The 15,510-nt window shown below is 34.4% G+C and overlaps 1 long non-coding RNA gene across 1 annotated transcript in view; it reads right to left on the reverse strand.

The window, feature by feature from the left end:
* The window catches only part of LOC137634535 (uncharacterized), a 77,545-nt gene extending 70,099 nt beyond the window's left edge, over window positions 1–7,446 (reverse strand). The window contains exon 1 of the long non-coding RNA XR_011042523.1: window positions 7,334–7,446. This is a non-coding gene — a long non-coding RNA (uncharacterized lncRNA). The remainder of the gene's footprint in view (window positions 1–7,333) is intronic.
* Window positions 7,447–15,510: the final 8,064 nt, after the last annotated feature.

A 15,510-nucleotide genomic window follows, 5' to 3' on the forward strand; every position in this document is an offset into this window, starting at 1 on the left:
ACTAGACTTTTAATTCTAATAGCCATGCCTTCTCCATCACGAGGCTCAATGCTACACAGTACTCTAGAAGTTTTATTCCAGCTGTGACCAATTTGTGGAATGATCTTCCTAATCGGGTAGTTGAATCAGTAGAACTTTAAAAAGTTCAAACGCGCAGCAAATGTTTTTATGTTGAACAGGCTTACATAAGTCCTTTTATAGTTTATATTTCAAATATCTGTTTTAATGTTATTTTTTTTTAAATATTCTATTCTAATTGTTCATTACTTCTAATATCGTTTATCTATTTCCCTATTTCCTTTCCTCACTGGGCTATTTTTCGCTGTTAGAGCCCTTAGGCTTATAGCATCTTGCTTTTCCAACTAGGGTTGTAGCTTGGCTAATAATAATGATAATATACTTCAATCCATCTATTGAAGTTTCACTGTATCCTTGCAATGAACTATTAAACAATCTCAATTTGTCTTGTCCTGGTTTAGTCGCTGGAAATTTCTCCGAAAATCCTTTGACACTATCTCGTGTCTCGTCAATAGTGCCTTCTTCAGACTATCTTAGTTCGAGGTTTCATCTGGATAGGCCTACACACTAGAAAAGACTTGGGAATCTGGAAACCTCTCCAATCTTTCATGACGTGTCCATGTAATCGTGCTTCTCATTTCCAATCTGTTGTGACTACAGAGAAAAACCTGTTTTGGATATTTTACATATTTTGATCATGTTAAAATGTATGTTAATCTCTCTCTCTCTCTCTCTCTCTCTCTCTCTCTCTCTCTCTCTCTCTCTCTCTCTCTCAGTAACGTGTGCTTTGCACTAGCTAAAGGAACGCGAGTATTGCTTACACTACATTGTTGAGTCCTGCTATAAGCATCCGCCTTTACTCTTGACATTTCAAGTTTACATCCTTATAATGAGATTTACGTCTTGCAGCCCTTCTTTGTCTTTCAGACTCCTCTTTGTCTCTTCTCCTGCTTTTTAGTTCTTCACAGATTAGGTCTTTCCGTTCCTTAACAAAATCCATTTTAGACTCACTTTCCTGCTTAACTTTAGAAGCTTTCTCACGTGTGCTGCCACCATGATGAATACACTTAATCTTAAGATAGAATTTTGCTGATAGTCACTTTCATATGCTGCCATTTTTTTTCCAAATTTGTCACATTATATAGTGATAATGAGGATTTGCTAATGATTATAGTCATTGTCTTTATATGGTGTTATAAAAACTCTCTAAGTTGGGATACCTTGACGTGGTGAAAGGGTTTGTGTATCGCCATGATCATCAAAACTGTACTAGTCAGCGTCACCTATACCGGGTTGATTTGCTGTGAGTGATCAGACCAAAGTCTCCCACCATCACCAATCCGTAATGGCCAGCGTGGTGATGAAAACTGGTCGGCAAACCTCAGACATGAAGGAGGACATGTCTGAGACCTTTGTTGTCCAGTGGACTAGAAACGACTGCATTTTATTATTATTATTATTATTATTATTATTATTATTATTATTATTATTATTATTATTATTACTAGCTATGCTACGACCCTAGTTGGAAAAGCAAGATGCTATAAGCCCAAGGGCTCCAACAGAGAAAAACAGCCCAGTGAGGAAAGGAATTAAAGAAATAAATAAACGATATGAAAAATAATGAACAATTGAGATAAAATTTTTTAAACACGATAACACCATTAAAACAGATATTTCAAATGTAAACAAAAAAAGACTTATGTCAGCCTGTTCAACATAAAAACATTTGCTGCAAGTTTGAACGTTTGAAGTTCCACTGATTCAACTACTCGATTAGGAAGATCATTCCACAACTTGGTCACAGCTGGAATAAAACTTTTAGATTACTGTGTTGTAATGAACCTCATGATGGAGAAAGCCTAACTATTAGAATTATCTGCATACCTAGTAATACGAACAGGATGGAACTGTCCAGGAAGATCTGAATGTAAAGGATGGTCAGTATTATGAAAAGTCTTATGCAATATGCATAATGAACTAATTGAAGGACAGTGCCAGAGATTATTATCAAGATCAGGAATAAGAAATTTAACAGACCGTAAGTTTCTGTCCATTAAATTAAGATGAGAATCAGCAGCTGAAGACCAGACAGAAGAGCAATACTCGAAACAAGGTAAAATGAAAGAATTAACACATTTCTTCAAAATAGACTGACCGCCAAAAATCTTATAAAACTTTCTTAATAATAATAATAATAATAATAATAATAATAATAATAATAATAATAATAATAATAATACGTTTACTCCTAAAACAGTGAAACAGTAGAATCCACAGTATTTATAGATGATAAAATTTTACTTATGTTAGGCCTAATCACTAATATAAATCACCACAATAGTACACTTGAAATTAATAAATAAATGTGGTAACAAAATAAGCTTTCGTATTGCAGATTCAAAATTGGGCACATCAACGATTTAGTGTAAAAAATTCACCCTTTAGAATTTATTTTGAAATTGCTGCGATTGAAAAGGTCCTAATTATTATTATTATTATTATTATTATTATTATTATTATTATTAACAAGAAATTCCAAGTCCTTTAGTATATATATATATATATATATATATATATATATATATATATATATATATATATATATATATATATATATTCTATACATCAGAATCTGGAAATATCAACGGATAAATTCCCTTATATTTTGTGATTATGATAATTCCACTTCTTAAGAAATAAAATCTTACCTCAACATTAAAGAGTCTGTTCCCAGTAACAGACTCTAGGATGCTATGAAACTCACCAGGTGAATAATAATAATAATAATAATAATAATAATAATAATAATAATAATAATAATGATAATAATAATAATAATTCTCTGATTAGTGCGTCTTTTGTGAAAAGTTTGTGTATTCTAATTCCTTCCCTACACACATTCATACAAAAAGATTCATCAGTAGTTTATCAAACCCCGTACTATAGGCCAACATGAATCTAGTGATCTCTATTTTTACAGTTTTTACCCTTTGATAAACAAAAATTGTCTTTGATTCTACTAGCCTCTTCCACTTTGAGACAAACATATCGTGCCTTCTCTACACATAATCGAACCACAGTAGGCCTACATATAGAAAAAGCAAACTCTACTCCAACATTTTCACGCAAGTAACCTTTTTTTTTTTTTTATTGAGCACCCTTCTTGTGCTTACATATATCCCTGTGTCACCAAGGTCACACAATCTTTAGCTTTCTTGTACGTTTAATCTCCAGTTGAATCTTTAATAAAAAAAAATGTCTACATGCATTACCATAGATGCCTTTCAACGCTTTTGATAGTTTCATTTACTGCGGTCCCTTTTATAACTTACAATTTACCTCTTTCCTCTCTACCACCATCTGTTATAGAAGTACTGTTTTCCCTCCTTCACTACCCCCACAAATACTAAACCTCGTCTCTGCACTTTCCTTTATATAATTTAGCAATATAAAAGCGTTTCTCCTTATAAACTGTACATATTCAAGTTCTTCCAACAGTCACCTCACCTCAAGTCGTCTGCACTATCATCAACCTACCCCATGATCCACAGGCTTGAGCTATTCTGTCATCATTGATAACCAAACTCGTCTCTCAAACCTACTTATCTATTTTTAAATCTCTTAAAAATCATCAATACCATATTTCAAGAAAATAAACGCCCCATCTTAATTTTGATATATCTAGTAAATATAGCTAGAACCTTCCCCTATCATCATTAATATTGCAATTAAGTTGACACTTAACTGAGAGAATTCGATATATTCATCCTATGAAGTAAGAGTTAATTTTAATTAAAATGAAAAAGTAAATTACCTTTCACCGTATGGTCATTGATACAACTTGACCATGACAATGTAGACAAAGTTTTTTTTTATCGAATCCCCTTTTCATAGTCTAGAAATTCCGTGCAACACCCACGGTCTAGGTATAAAAACAACACGTATGACAAGCCTTTAATATGAGAGCAGAATGCGTTTGGCATAATACGTTGAAACGTGAAACAATTGGTAAAAAATAACTCTCCGAGGCATTGTCTATCCGCTGAAGCCTAAGCAATGTAAGCGGAAAGACCTAATACCAACTTTTACAACAAAACTTGTGGTCACGGCGAACTGGGATTTCCTACTCAAACGTAACAAATAAATTGCAAGAGAGGTCTTCTCTTAACTGACACGGTAGGCTAATGAAATATTTTACAAAGGGCCCTTGATAACTTGCTTTATTTCTACACGTTTCTTCGAAGCTCGCTAATATTAACAACTTCTTTTATACCACTTCCGTCGGATGTAATAGTAGGCAGAAAATGTGTTTGGCTTCTCAGCATGTATACTTAGTTGGCTTTAAAAAAAAATGTTGGTACAAATCCAATAAGCTATGACAACTACGACGTTGCTACGAGGTTTTAATTTACATAATCATACACTTTGATGTTTCTTATTTTACTGTAGTATATATTATCCATAGAATTATATTGTTACTTGGTAAACATAATTGCGCCATGTGGTAAAAGTGCTTCATGTCACTATTTGATGACAGAGGTAATCTGCTACATTTTAGAGTTGTGATTTGTAATTCCATGAATGAATATCTCTAATTTACGTTCAGTCAGGTACAATTACAATAGGACACTAGGGTTACGAGACACTTCAGGAGAGGAGAATGTGTAAAGAATAAGCCTGACTATTCGGTGTATGTATACGCAGGGGGAAAATGAGCCGTAACTAGAAAGAGATCTAATATAGTACTTTCTGGCCAGTTTAAGAACCCAATAACTCTCTGACAGTAATATCTCAACGGGTGACTAGTGCCTTGGCCAACGTATTACCAGTTTTCCTCATCACGCAGGTCACTGTGGGTTGGTGATGGCGGGAGACTTGTCTGGTAGCAGACAGCAAAGAAACCTTTATGGGTGACCCTGACTAGTGCAGCTTTGTCGATCCTGGCGATACACAAACCTTTAAACTACGTTAAGGTTTCACTATTCAGAAATTATATATATATATATATATATATATATATATATATATATATATATATATATATATATATATATATATATATATATATATATTGAGTCTTGCAACTATAATCATTTCACAATATTCTACGCAGATAATCGGTTGCTGTCGAATATTCGTCATTCATAAAACTGTGCATAGGTGGCAGCTCATTAAACTACGTTAGCTTCATTAGTTACCACTATAAATACGGTGCCATTTATAACAAACGCTACTCAAAACAATATTTTAGTAATAACTGATTTTATGAAAAAGTGCTTCAGATATAGGAAAAAATCTGTTCAAATGGTCAAGATAAACACAAATCAAGTAAGTAGTTATGAGTTCCGTAAGCATTTACCTTTCACTGCGCCATTACTAAAAGCTGTGAGAAAAGCGCATGATAAAATCTTTGTATAAAAATTTTGGTAAAATCTTATAATAGTTGCGCAAGTTATACGAGTCAAATCGCTCACCTTCGTGAAAAGGTATGGAATAAAAGTGGGTTATCTTAGAAAGTTAAGTAATTTGAGAATCGATATGTCAGTTATTCAATATAACAATAAAAAATATCAAGGGTTATGTGTGGTAAGTTTTGCAATACTCAATATTACGTTGCTTAAGTTAACCTCTTGACACGAACAAACATTTTACATCGCTTCCACAGGGTTAGGTTAGGGAAACAGGTGCCAGGTTAGGATGCAGTACCGTGAGGTTAGGCTGGGAGTACATTTGGTTTTCAGACAGAGCTTACAAAATTCAGTGTATAACTGTTATAACCATTCAACAAAATCTGGTACCAAACTAGATCATTATATAAAAATTCCTGAAATTCATCGATCACACGACTATGATATGGCTATCTCTCTGTAGGCCTATCACCCAGTCAATACAAATATCTATATTGACTGGTAAATTACCATCCATCTCCACACTTTATTAGCAAAATTCATACCATTCATAAAATTACTTTCTACACTAGGCCTATGTCCTTGATTTTCAACTTTCTTGTGAACCTCATCGTAATATATCCGCCTACATGAATCTTTTGAACGCCTTTCTACTAATAAACCAATCATAAAGTTCATATGACCTCTTGCAAGCAAGTTAGTTGAATTAGTTAGTACATTAATGCGTTATAATTTTGATAGATGGGTGTCATTGGCACGCTATACACGATATCTTAGGATAGTCGTTCTGGGGTTAGAATAGAACCCCGTGATACCTGACTGTAATTCTCTTTTAATATCACTCGCAGAAATATTATACAGTAGGAAGCTGCCGAAGGGAACTTCCATCAGGACGACATGGCTATCTCACCCAAAAATAGATTTTTTCCTACGTCAAAATCCGTTTTAAATTCATAATTTCTTTGCCCAGACTATATCAATCACGTAACCAATCTTTCAAGCCGAGCTGTTGTTTTTCAATCCGACGCAATAGTTGTGTGCCCGAACAGTTAGACCTTGAGTTCTAATTCTTCTGCAACCCAAGATACAGGAAAATTTCCTTATGTGGCCGAAATTAACTTCGAATTCTACTGCAACTCAAAATACAGCCCCTCTGAGAATGCACATTATTGCCAAAATCATTTCAAAGCCATTAAATGTCAACCCTTGTCCGACTAGTCAACGGTCTTAGGCATTACATTTTCTTTTTTTCATCATAGTCGTCAGCCTGTAGGCCTACTACATTTTTATATCGTTTGTTTTCTTAACTTACCCTCTTCCGAAACGTTACCCAGAAAATAATTAGGTCTCTCTCTCATCTCGTCTATAATTCTTGGTCTTCGTAAAAGCACATTCAGTATATAAATAGGTTATTTATAAACAACTACTTCAGATCTCGGTATTAACCCTTCAACCCCCAGGTTATTTGGAAATTTCCAACCCTTAACCCCCAAGGGGTTATTTTTTTCCCAGCACATATTGCAGTATATTTGTTTTAAATTGCTCTAACAGCCTTAAATTTTGTCGTAGAGAGGTCAGGTTGGTTTCATTCTCTTGGAAAATACCTGAATTTTTTCAAAAAATTATAAAAGATATGAAAAAAATAATTTTTATAGCATTTTTTTCGCAAGGACGTACCGGTACGTCCATGGGGGTAAAGGGATGGCTTTTATGAAACGTACTAGTACGTCCTTTGGGGGTAAAAGGGATAACAAACTTACGCCAGAAACCATTGGTCAGATTTAACACCAATAGATAAACATATAGAAAAATAAGCAACTAGAAAAAGTATACATGTTTCACGTAATACGCCTTCATATAAGAACGTTATTTGATAAAATGCTAGAATGCGTAAACGCACTTACCTTAATTACCGTTAAACTCCTCTAATTCAAGCATGAGATTTTCGTGGGCATCCTTTTTAACAATCACCATTTTTTTCTTTTCTTTTACCAATTGATATTTAAATCTCCTCAGTAAATCTGACTTCATCATACACTACGGTTACTGTTAACAACGAAACGAAAGTAATACAATCGTAAACCCAACTGCATACCCCAGCAGCGTGTGTGTGTGTGTGTGCTAAAAGAACAATGTCAGTAGCCCGAATAGAAGACAAGAACTTGGTGTATAGTGAACTGACTACCAGTTAGCCAGTTTCTCCCCCTCATTCTCAATAGCATTAAGTTCTTATGTATTTACACATTTAGAAATACAACCATACAAGGAAGTATAATATATACAGTTTTTTTTTCTTTTTACGAAATGTTACGTTGACTGTAGCGCTTTTGTTTTAGTCAACGGTCGTTCGATAAGCCATTGCAGCTGGACACGAGAGGAAAACTTAGGCAACCGCCTCGGAAACGCTAAAGTTGCCTAATTAGACTAAGGCTTCCTTCTGGAATTGAAACTTCAGACAAGACACCACTGGACTGTCTTAAGTTTTCATTTTATGTGAGTAGACGTCTTTATATTGCTTAGTTTCCGTTTCGTCTATCAAATTCTTTAATCTAAATGTGACATTTTGAAATGTAACTCCTGTTATTTCTAATTTTTAGGTCATTTAAACATATATAAATTATAAGCACTGGGTAATCTTTACCCATTATTCTGGAAGAGTACAAAGAATATGTTATATTCTCCGAACCTTTTGTTCAAATTCTACAAATTTAGATTTTAGATATATTGAGTATGGGGCAGGCCTACTCATTCTGTTGATTTTAAAGGATCAATAGCTATATGGATGAAAATTAAGGATCATAATTAAATTCTCTTGTCGGTTGGATTTTGATTATATCAAGCTATGGCACAATTTCATATGACATGTCAACTAGGTCTTATAAGATTTTGGTACCCTCCCATTTCCTTATAGAAACTTATCTATTTCAAATGAAATGAAAGTGTCTACAATATAAAACGTTGCCGAGTAAAATATTGAGATACTGCCGCCAGTCCTTTGACCAAGATGGAATAAGATAAGGTGATTTACCTAGAGGTCCCGTTTTCTTCACTCGCGCGCATGGCGTCACCTGGATAGTTCAGCCAGGCGACATATAGGCGGGAAATATGCCGATTTTTTATCTCTTTTCCTACAGGCGTTCTTGTTTTCATTTGCGTTGACAGATTCATAATGGTTATGTGTGTAATATATGGGTGCTCCAATTCTCATATGACCAATATAACTGTTGGTGGTGAAAAGAAAATAGATTTTTCCGTCTCCCAAAAGATGCAGAACTATGTAAGAAGTGGATGAACATATGCAAAGAAAATGATGGTATCAATGCCAAATATGCTCGAATTTGTTCGTCACATTTCCAACCCAATGATTTTTCCAGAAACCATAGGCACGAGTTGCGCAATTGTTGCCCTAAGACTGCCATACTGACACAAAATCTTTATAATAATGTAATTACTATTGGGATTCGGGTAAGCCTATCACTAATATCTCGTCACTTTAGTTTCATTTACTAGGCATATGTTGCATGTAGCATTTTGGGCAACTAGGTGAACTGTATATGAATAGGCTCACTTAAAAAATCCACGAGCATATATGGATATATCAATTATATTCCTCATCCAAGTAAATATTTAGCTATGATGGGAAGAATGTTTCTGAAGATGAGAGAGAGAGAGAGAGAGAGAGAGAGAGAGAGAGAGAGAGAGAGAGAGAGAGAGAGAGAGAGAGAGAGAGAGAGAAATTTACAAGAATTTTTTCGTATGTATAAATGCTATTATTTAAGCTTCAGATTATAATAAAAAATAAATTTTGTTGCTTCGAAATTTTTGAAAAGTTTTCGTCTCGGCAGAACCACCCAATCTAATCAACTTAATTCAAAATGATTCAATAGACTACGGTTTTCAGGTTTGAGATAAAATCATTACCTCAAAATCTATGTAAAAAATCGTACCTTTATCAGTACATAATCTCAAAATACCCTACAAAATTAATGAGTCACTTAAACGTGTGAGGTTATAAACGTCAATGAGAGAAACAGCAGTTCAGCTACTCTCTTCCTCAGTGGCCAATTCCATCAAATTTTGTAGTAACAAAGGCTTATTGGAATGACAGTTTTGTAATGAAACATCGGATCTTATATCTTGGATTTTTAGTTGGTTTGGCTTGAATAACTTGTAAATGAAGTATGTCGTAAAGAAAGGTAGAGGTGCTTTCTCGAACTCTCCACGTCAAGTTGAAATAGATGCTTTATTTTGTTATTAATGCTTAAGTGAAAGGCAAAAAGTTTCCGTTCCATTAAAAGGATTATCGTTTAACACGTTGCATGGTCTGTAAGGATTACAGTTCTTGATGACAAGACGGCTATGTCAAGACACAGTCGAACATCCCTTTTCTTACATAAGACAAATTGGTCATTGCCACGGTCATCCGTAACCTTTGGAATTTTAATATATACTGCGGTTATACATAGTAGGTAAAGAGAATAATTAACGAGTTAAGGTCTTAATGTTTGTAATAATGATAAAGCTACTGTACACCTTGTGTCATTACAGAGTGCTTAAATATAAATGGTTCATGTCAAAGGTTAAATGTTGCTCCCAATTATCTAGATTCCGAGTTAAATATCTCTGCGTGTCTCATGAAGCACCTTCTGCCTGTTAACAATGAGACCGAGACAGGAAAATCAAGTAAAAGATTTAATAGAAATAAAACCTGAAACACTGATAGAAAAGGAGTCCTTAAGTTCTTTGATGGGAGGGGTCGTGGCTTTTAAATTTAGAAATAAGTATACAGTACATCATTAGGCTCAGTTTATGTAGATGAAAGTCGATAATACGATATCACTTGTAAAGAGAAAGGTATTATATAGGTCATGTAATCATTTTAGAGAAAATCTACAAAATATGGAATATTTATTCAAAAATTTTTATGGTCATACTCTAAAACCAGGAGTCAAAGACGTTTCATATCTTATTGATATATTCAAAGCCACCAATACTGATGTTCCGGAGGTAATGAGATTTTTATTACTAGAAGTCGGCTAAATTTTAGAATAAAAATAAACTAAGAAGGAAAATTTTTATAGCAAAGTTGTGAAAAAGATAAAAGAAGAAGTTCAGTAATATTGAAAATTTATTTCATTGAAACGAGAGAGAGAGAGAGAGAGAGAGAGAGAGAGAGAGAGAGAGAGAGATGATTGTAATAAGATTTTTAATGAAATATTGGAATAAAGCTTTTGTCATACGTGAATTTTTATTCTTTGCTATTAATGTATATTCCCTATCATAATACGTATTTTGGAATTATAGTCATAAAGACATTAACCTACTTTCATAAATGCAATGTTCGGAATCCAAAAAGAGGCACGAATAATAAGGCTGGTTGTACAGGACAGCTGTCAACTAAACGCTCGGAACTCTCCAGGTGACGTCACAGAGCACAGTCGAGCTCCCATCACCATGCGCGGGAACTCACCTTATCTTATTCCATCTTGCCTTTGACTGGCTAGAGAAATATATTGGAAAATGAGCCGTAAATAGAGCAAGCTCTGCTTATGACTCAATTTTCCTTTGCCTACACATACAGCGATTAGTCTGATGTATTCTTTCCTCATTCTCCGCTGTCATACACCTGACAACACTGAAATTAACGAACAATTCTTTTGCTCTCAAGGGGTTAACCACTGCACTGTAATTGTTCAGTGGTTACTTTCCTCTTGGTAAGGGTAGAAGAGACTCAAACTGTGGTAAGAAGCTCTTCTAGGAGAAGGATACTTCAAAATCAAACCATTATTCTCTAGTCTGGGTAGTGTGACTAGTGTCATAGCCTCCATGGTCTTCCATTGTCTTAGAATAGAGTGCTCAAGGGTATGCTTAAAATATTTTATTTTAATTCTTCATTAATTCTCTTGTAGTTTATATATCAACTTATTTCCTTTCCTCACTGTGCTAATTTTCTTGTTGGAGCCCATAGGCATATAGCATCCTGCTTTTCCAGCTAGGGTTGTAGCTTAGCAATGATAATAATAATCCATTGGTTAGGACGTTTGGCTCACCAGTGAGAGGTCTCGGTCTGTATCCCCGGATGATAAACTTCTTACGATTCTTAGTCATCTTTCCTTTGATACAAAGTAAGTTATTCCTCTCACCCCGTCCTTGGGAACACACACTGGTTAGCCATCATATTGCACTATAGTCAATTTCTTTTAGCGATGCAGATTTGCACCGACTCGCAGCGGTGCCCTTTTAGCTCGAAAAATTTTCCTGATCGCTGATTTGTTGGACTAGATAATTCTAACCAATCAGCGATCAGGAAAATTTTCCGAGCTAAAAGGGCACCGCTGCGAGTCTGTGCAAATCTGCCTCGATAAAAGAAATGGACTGTAGGCTACCACGAGTTACGTCTGCTTCTCATTCTTCAGCCTTTCAACTTAACCGTTACTCCCATCAGAGGTCTAAAGTTTATATACCTATATGTGCTCTTGGGCTTTGACAATTAGGCATTACAAGTGAACACCCCTCGGAAATGAGGCATTTTGGGGTTTAACCAAGAGGCGAGAGCACAGTGTACAAGCTTGATTCTCTTGCTTGAGAGTACACTCGGGCACACTATTCTATCTAATTTCTCACCCTCTTGTTTTGTTAACGTTTTTATAGTTCATATAGGGAATATTTATTCTAATGTTACTGTTTTTAAGATGTATTTTTTTTTGTTTCCTTTCCTCACTAGGCTATTTTCCCTGTTGGAGCCCCTGAGCTTATAGTATCCTGCTTTTCCAACTAGGGTTGTAGCTTAGCAAATAATAATAATAATAATAATAATAATAATAATATACATTTAAATGGATTTTTCTACACTTCTGTGAAGCCTTTGCAATTTAAAGCTATTGACATTATCCAATTATTGTAAGCATCATCATTATTACTTCCGAGTTTTCTTTTTCTTTTTTTATTACGCTTGTTTCTCTATATTTCTTTCATAAAATGAGCTGTCTTTTGTACTTAAGATTGTATGAGATTTTTGTTTACTATCGGAATGTTTCAAGTCGTGACATTATTCTGAAGCTGCTTCTGTGGTTGCCCTAGAGAAAACTGTGGAGTTAACAGAAACAATACTGACTTGGAACTATTCGAACATTCATTCATCGTATCATTCTTATTTCCATAATTAAATAGAACCAAAAAGTGAAACTGAGCGGGTTAACCAGTCTCATTATTGTATGCTACTTATCTGTTTATTTTTTATATTCATCTTTATACACTTATTTATTTCTCTTTTTATAGTTTATTCTATATATCATTTATTTTCCGCACTGAGCTGCTTTCCTTGTTGGGAACCTTGGGCTTGAAGGATTTTCTTTACCAATTGCGGTTGTAGCTTGGTCAATAATAATAATAATAATAATAATAATAATAATAATAATAACAGAGACATGTTGAATTAATGGAGATGCACCCATATCGTTAATCCTCACCCAGTTCGAAAACTGAAGTCTCAAGTTTGCCAAAGTCTGTTTAGTTTTGTGAACCCGTTAAGGTCCAGTCACACATGCTTGAGCGGCTGAGTGAAGTGAAGTGTAGGACTGAGGCACTTCAATACTTCCATTCCCATTCTTTCTCAAAGGCTACTGTGACAACGAAGAAACTAATGAGGCATTTGGAATCATTAAAGGTTTGATTAAGAGGGATTGAAACTCATTCCTTCCAATGAAGGTTCATTTAACCTTTTGCCGGTGCTATTATTTGATACGCGAACTGCAGATATTTGTCGTTATTGGCATATTCAGTTTGTTTTACATTCAGTGGAATATGGAAACAGGAGACTTGATGATACTGGCCTAACCTCATGTCTCTATACTAATTTGCCTATCACGCTTTTGCAGAGTAAAATGTTAGAATTTGATGAAAAGCAAAAGGGTAGAACCTTTTATAATCAAGAACAATAAAAAAAATACACCAATACATCAAGATTTGAGAAGAAATCCCTAGGTGAATATTTACGAAAATGACAGTTTTTTCTAGATCTAAAATTCTAAGTTATTAAAGACCATGTAAAGGACTGTAAGGTCACTGGAGCCTTTGACCCATTATTAAATGTCACAGCTTCTCCTGACCTTGATGCACATGAATTTGTAAACCAAAATTATATTCAACTTTCGTTTATTGTTGAAACTGGTGATCACTTGACCTCTAAGTTTAGCATAACTTTGTGTTACTAGTTTTAAAGAACAAACTTTTCATATTTAATTGTTGTGAAACATCATCTTCAAAGTAAGTTGGTTTGCATCTCGGTCTAGAAACCGACCACCAGATTTCTATAAAAAAAAAAAGAAAAAACAAAAAATACGGGATATTTTCAATTGAATTTTATGGATGCATCCGTATTGGATAAAGTGATTGTTAGAGAGATTTTTAGATTTATCTAAATGTGGTCACAGTTATTTTTTTTTTCTGTGGCTTAACTATACGGTGATTGGCTCCGAGTCTCCCCCACCCACAGTTCAATCTCCGGATTTTTATAACGATATTTCAGTATTGGCTTTCAAGGATAAATCGTTAGCATATCCATTTGGCATCCGTACATTCTACTTTATTTACCAAATTACTTGTTTAATATACTGCATTTTAAATATATTTAGAAATAGCATCACATAAGATATTCCTAGCAATTATTTCTGTAGGCCTACCATCCAATTCTTAAATGTAATGTTTCATGAGCACGTTTTCTGACTCCAGTTTTTGCCTAATGAAAATATTCTTTGCTCTAATACAAATATCCATTCTATGTAACTTCCAATTCACTATAATCTCAAGTACTGTAACAAGTGAACATAAGCGAATGCTGTACTGCCTTCAAATTGGCTGGCCTTGTGTGTGTGTGTGTGTGTGTGTGTGTTTTCTTTTTGCTTGCTCAAGGGAAACCGGAAAAAGTGATCGTGTTCAAGCCAAATCCGTTATTATTATTATTATTATTATTATTATTATTATTAGCTAAACTACAACCCTAATTGGAAAAGCAGGATGATATAAGCCCAAGGGCTCCAACAGGGAAAAATAGCCCAGTGAGGAAAGGAAATGTCCATTAATAACTAATTACTTTTTCCTCTTTCCAGGGAGTGGCCGACATCAGTTGCTTTCTCTTCGTGGTTTTTCAGGACAATATGCCTCTTCTGGGTCCTCACAGCCTTACCTCCTATACAAGAACAATCATCGTAAGTATTGGTCTAATCTTTAACTAGTTTCTTAATTCGTATAATACACACACGTGTATATATATATATATATATATATATATATATATATATATATATATTGTATCTCGATGGGTTGTTAGGTTTACTATAGTCCCACGGCACCTTTTCCAACCCTAGCAGTTGTTTGCACCGAATTTTAGCTGTTGTTATTTATGTTAGGTTAGGTTAGGCTGAGCTCGGAACCATTTAGCAATGGCATTCGCGCACGTGCGTATACACACACATTATATATATATATATATATATATATATATATATATATATATATATATATATATGTGTGTGTGTGTGTGTGTGTGTGTGTGTGCTGGATTAGTATGTGGCCTACCTTTCGAATATGGCCTACGAAATTCTATTTGTTTTAGTATGTGGTCTAAACTAACCTAACCTAACCTAACAAGCCAGGTAGGTCACATACTAAACCTGAATAAACAAAGTAGGCCACATACTAAACCGGCACCTATATATATATATATATATATATATATATATATATATATATATATATATATATATATAGATAGATAGATAGATAGATATATAAATGAACTCCACAAAACCGTTGACTGTACTCCCAAAACGTTAACTGGGCTTTGCACGCTTTACTGGTCTCCACAAAACGTTTAACTGGGGCCCACAAGGCACTAGAAGAGTTAAAAAACCCAGACCTACATGGCTGAGGACTATGAAGTGAGAAGTAGGAGATGAAGAATGAAGAAGCTCTTTTTGTCAATAGGCGTAGGACGAGATGATATATATATATATATATATATATATATATATATATATATATATATATATATATATATATATATATATATATATATATATCG

The sequence above is a fragment of the Palaemon carinicauda genome, chromosome 44, assembly GCF_036898095.1.
Source record: "Palaemon carinicauda isolate YSFRI2023 chromosome 44, ASM3689809v2, whole genome shotgun sequence".
Lineage (NCBI taxonomy): Eukaryota > Metazoa > Arthropoda > Malacostraca > Decapoda > Palaemonidae > Palaemon > Palaemon carinicauda.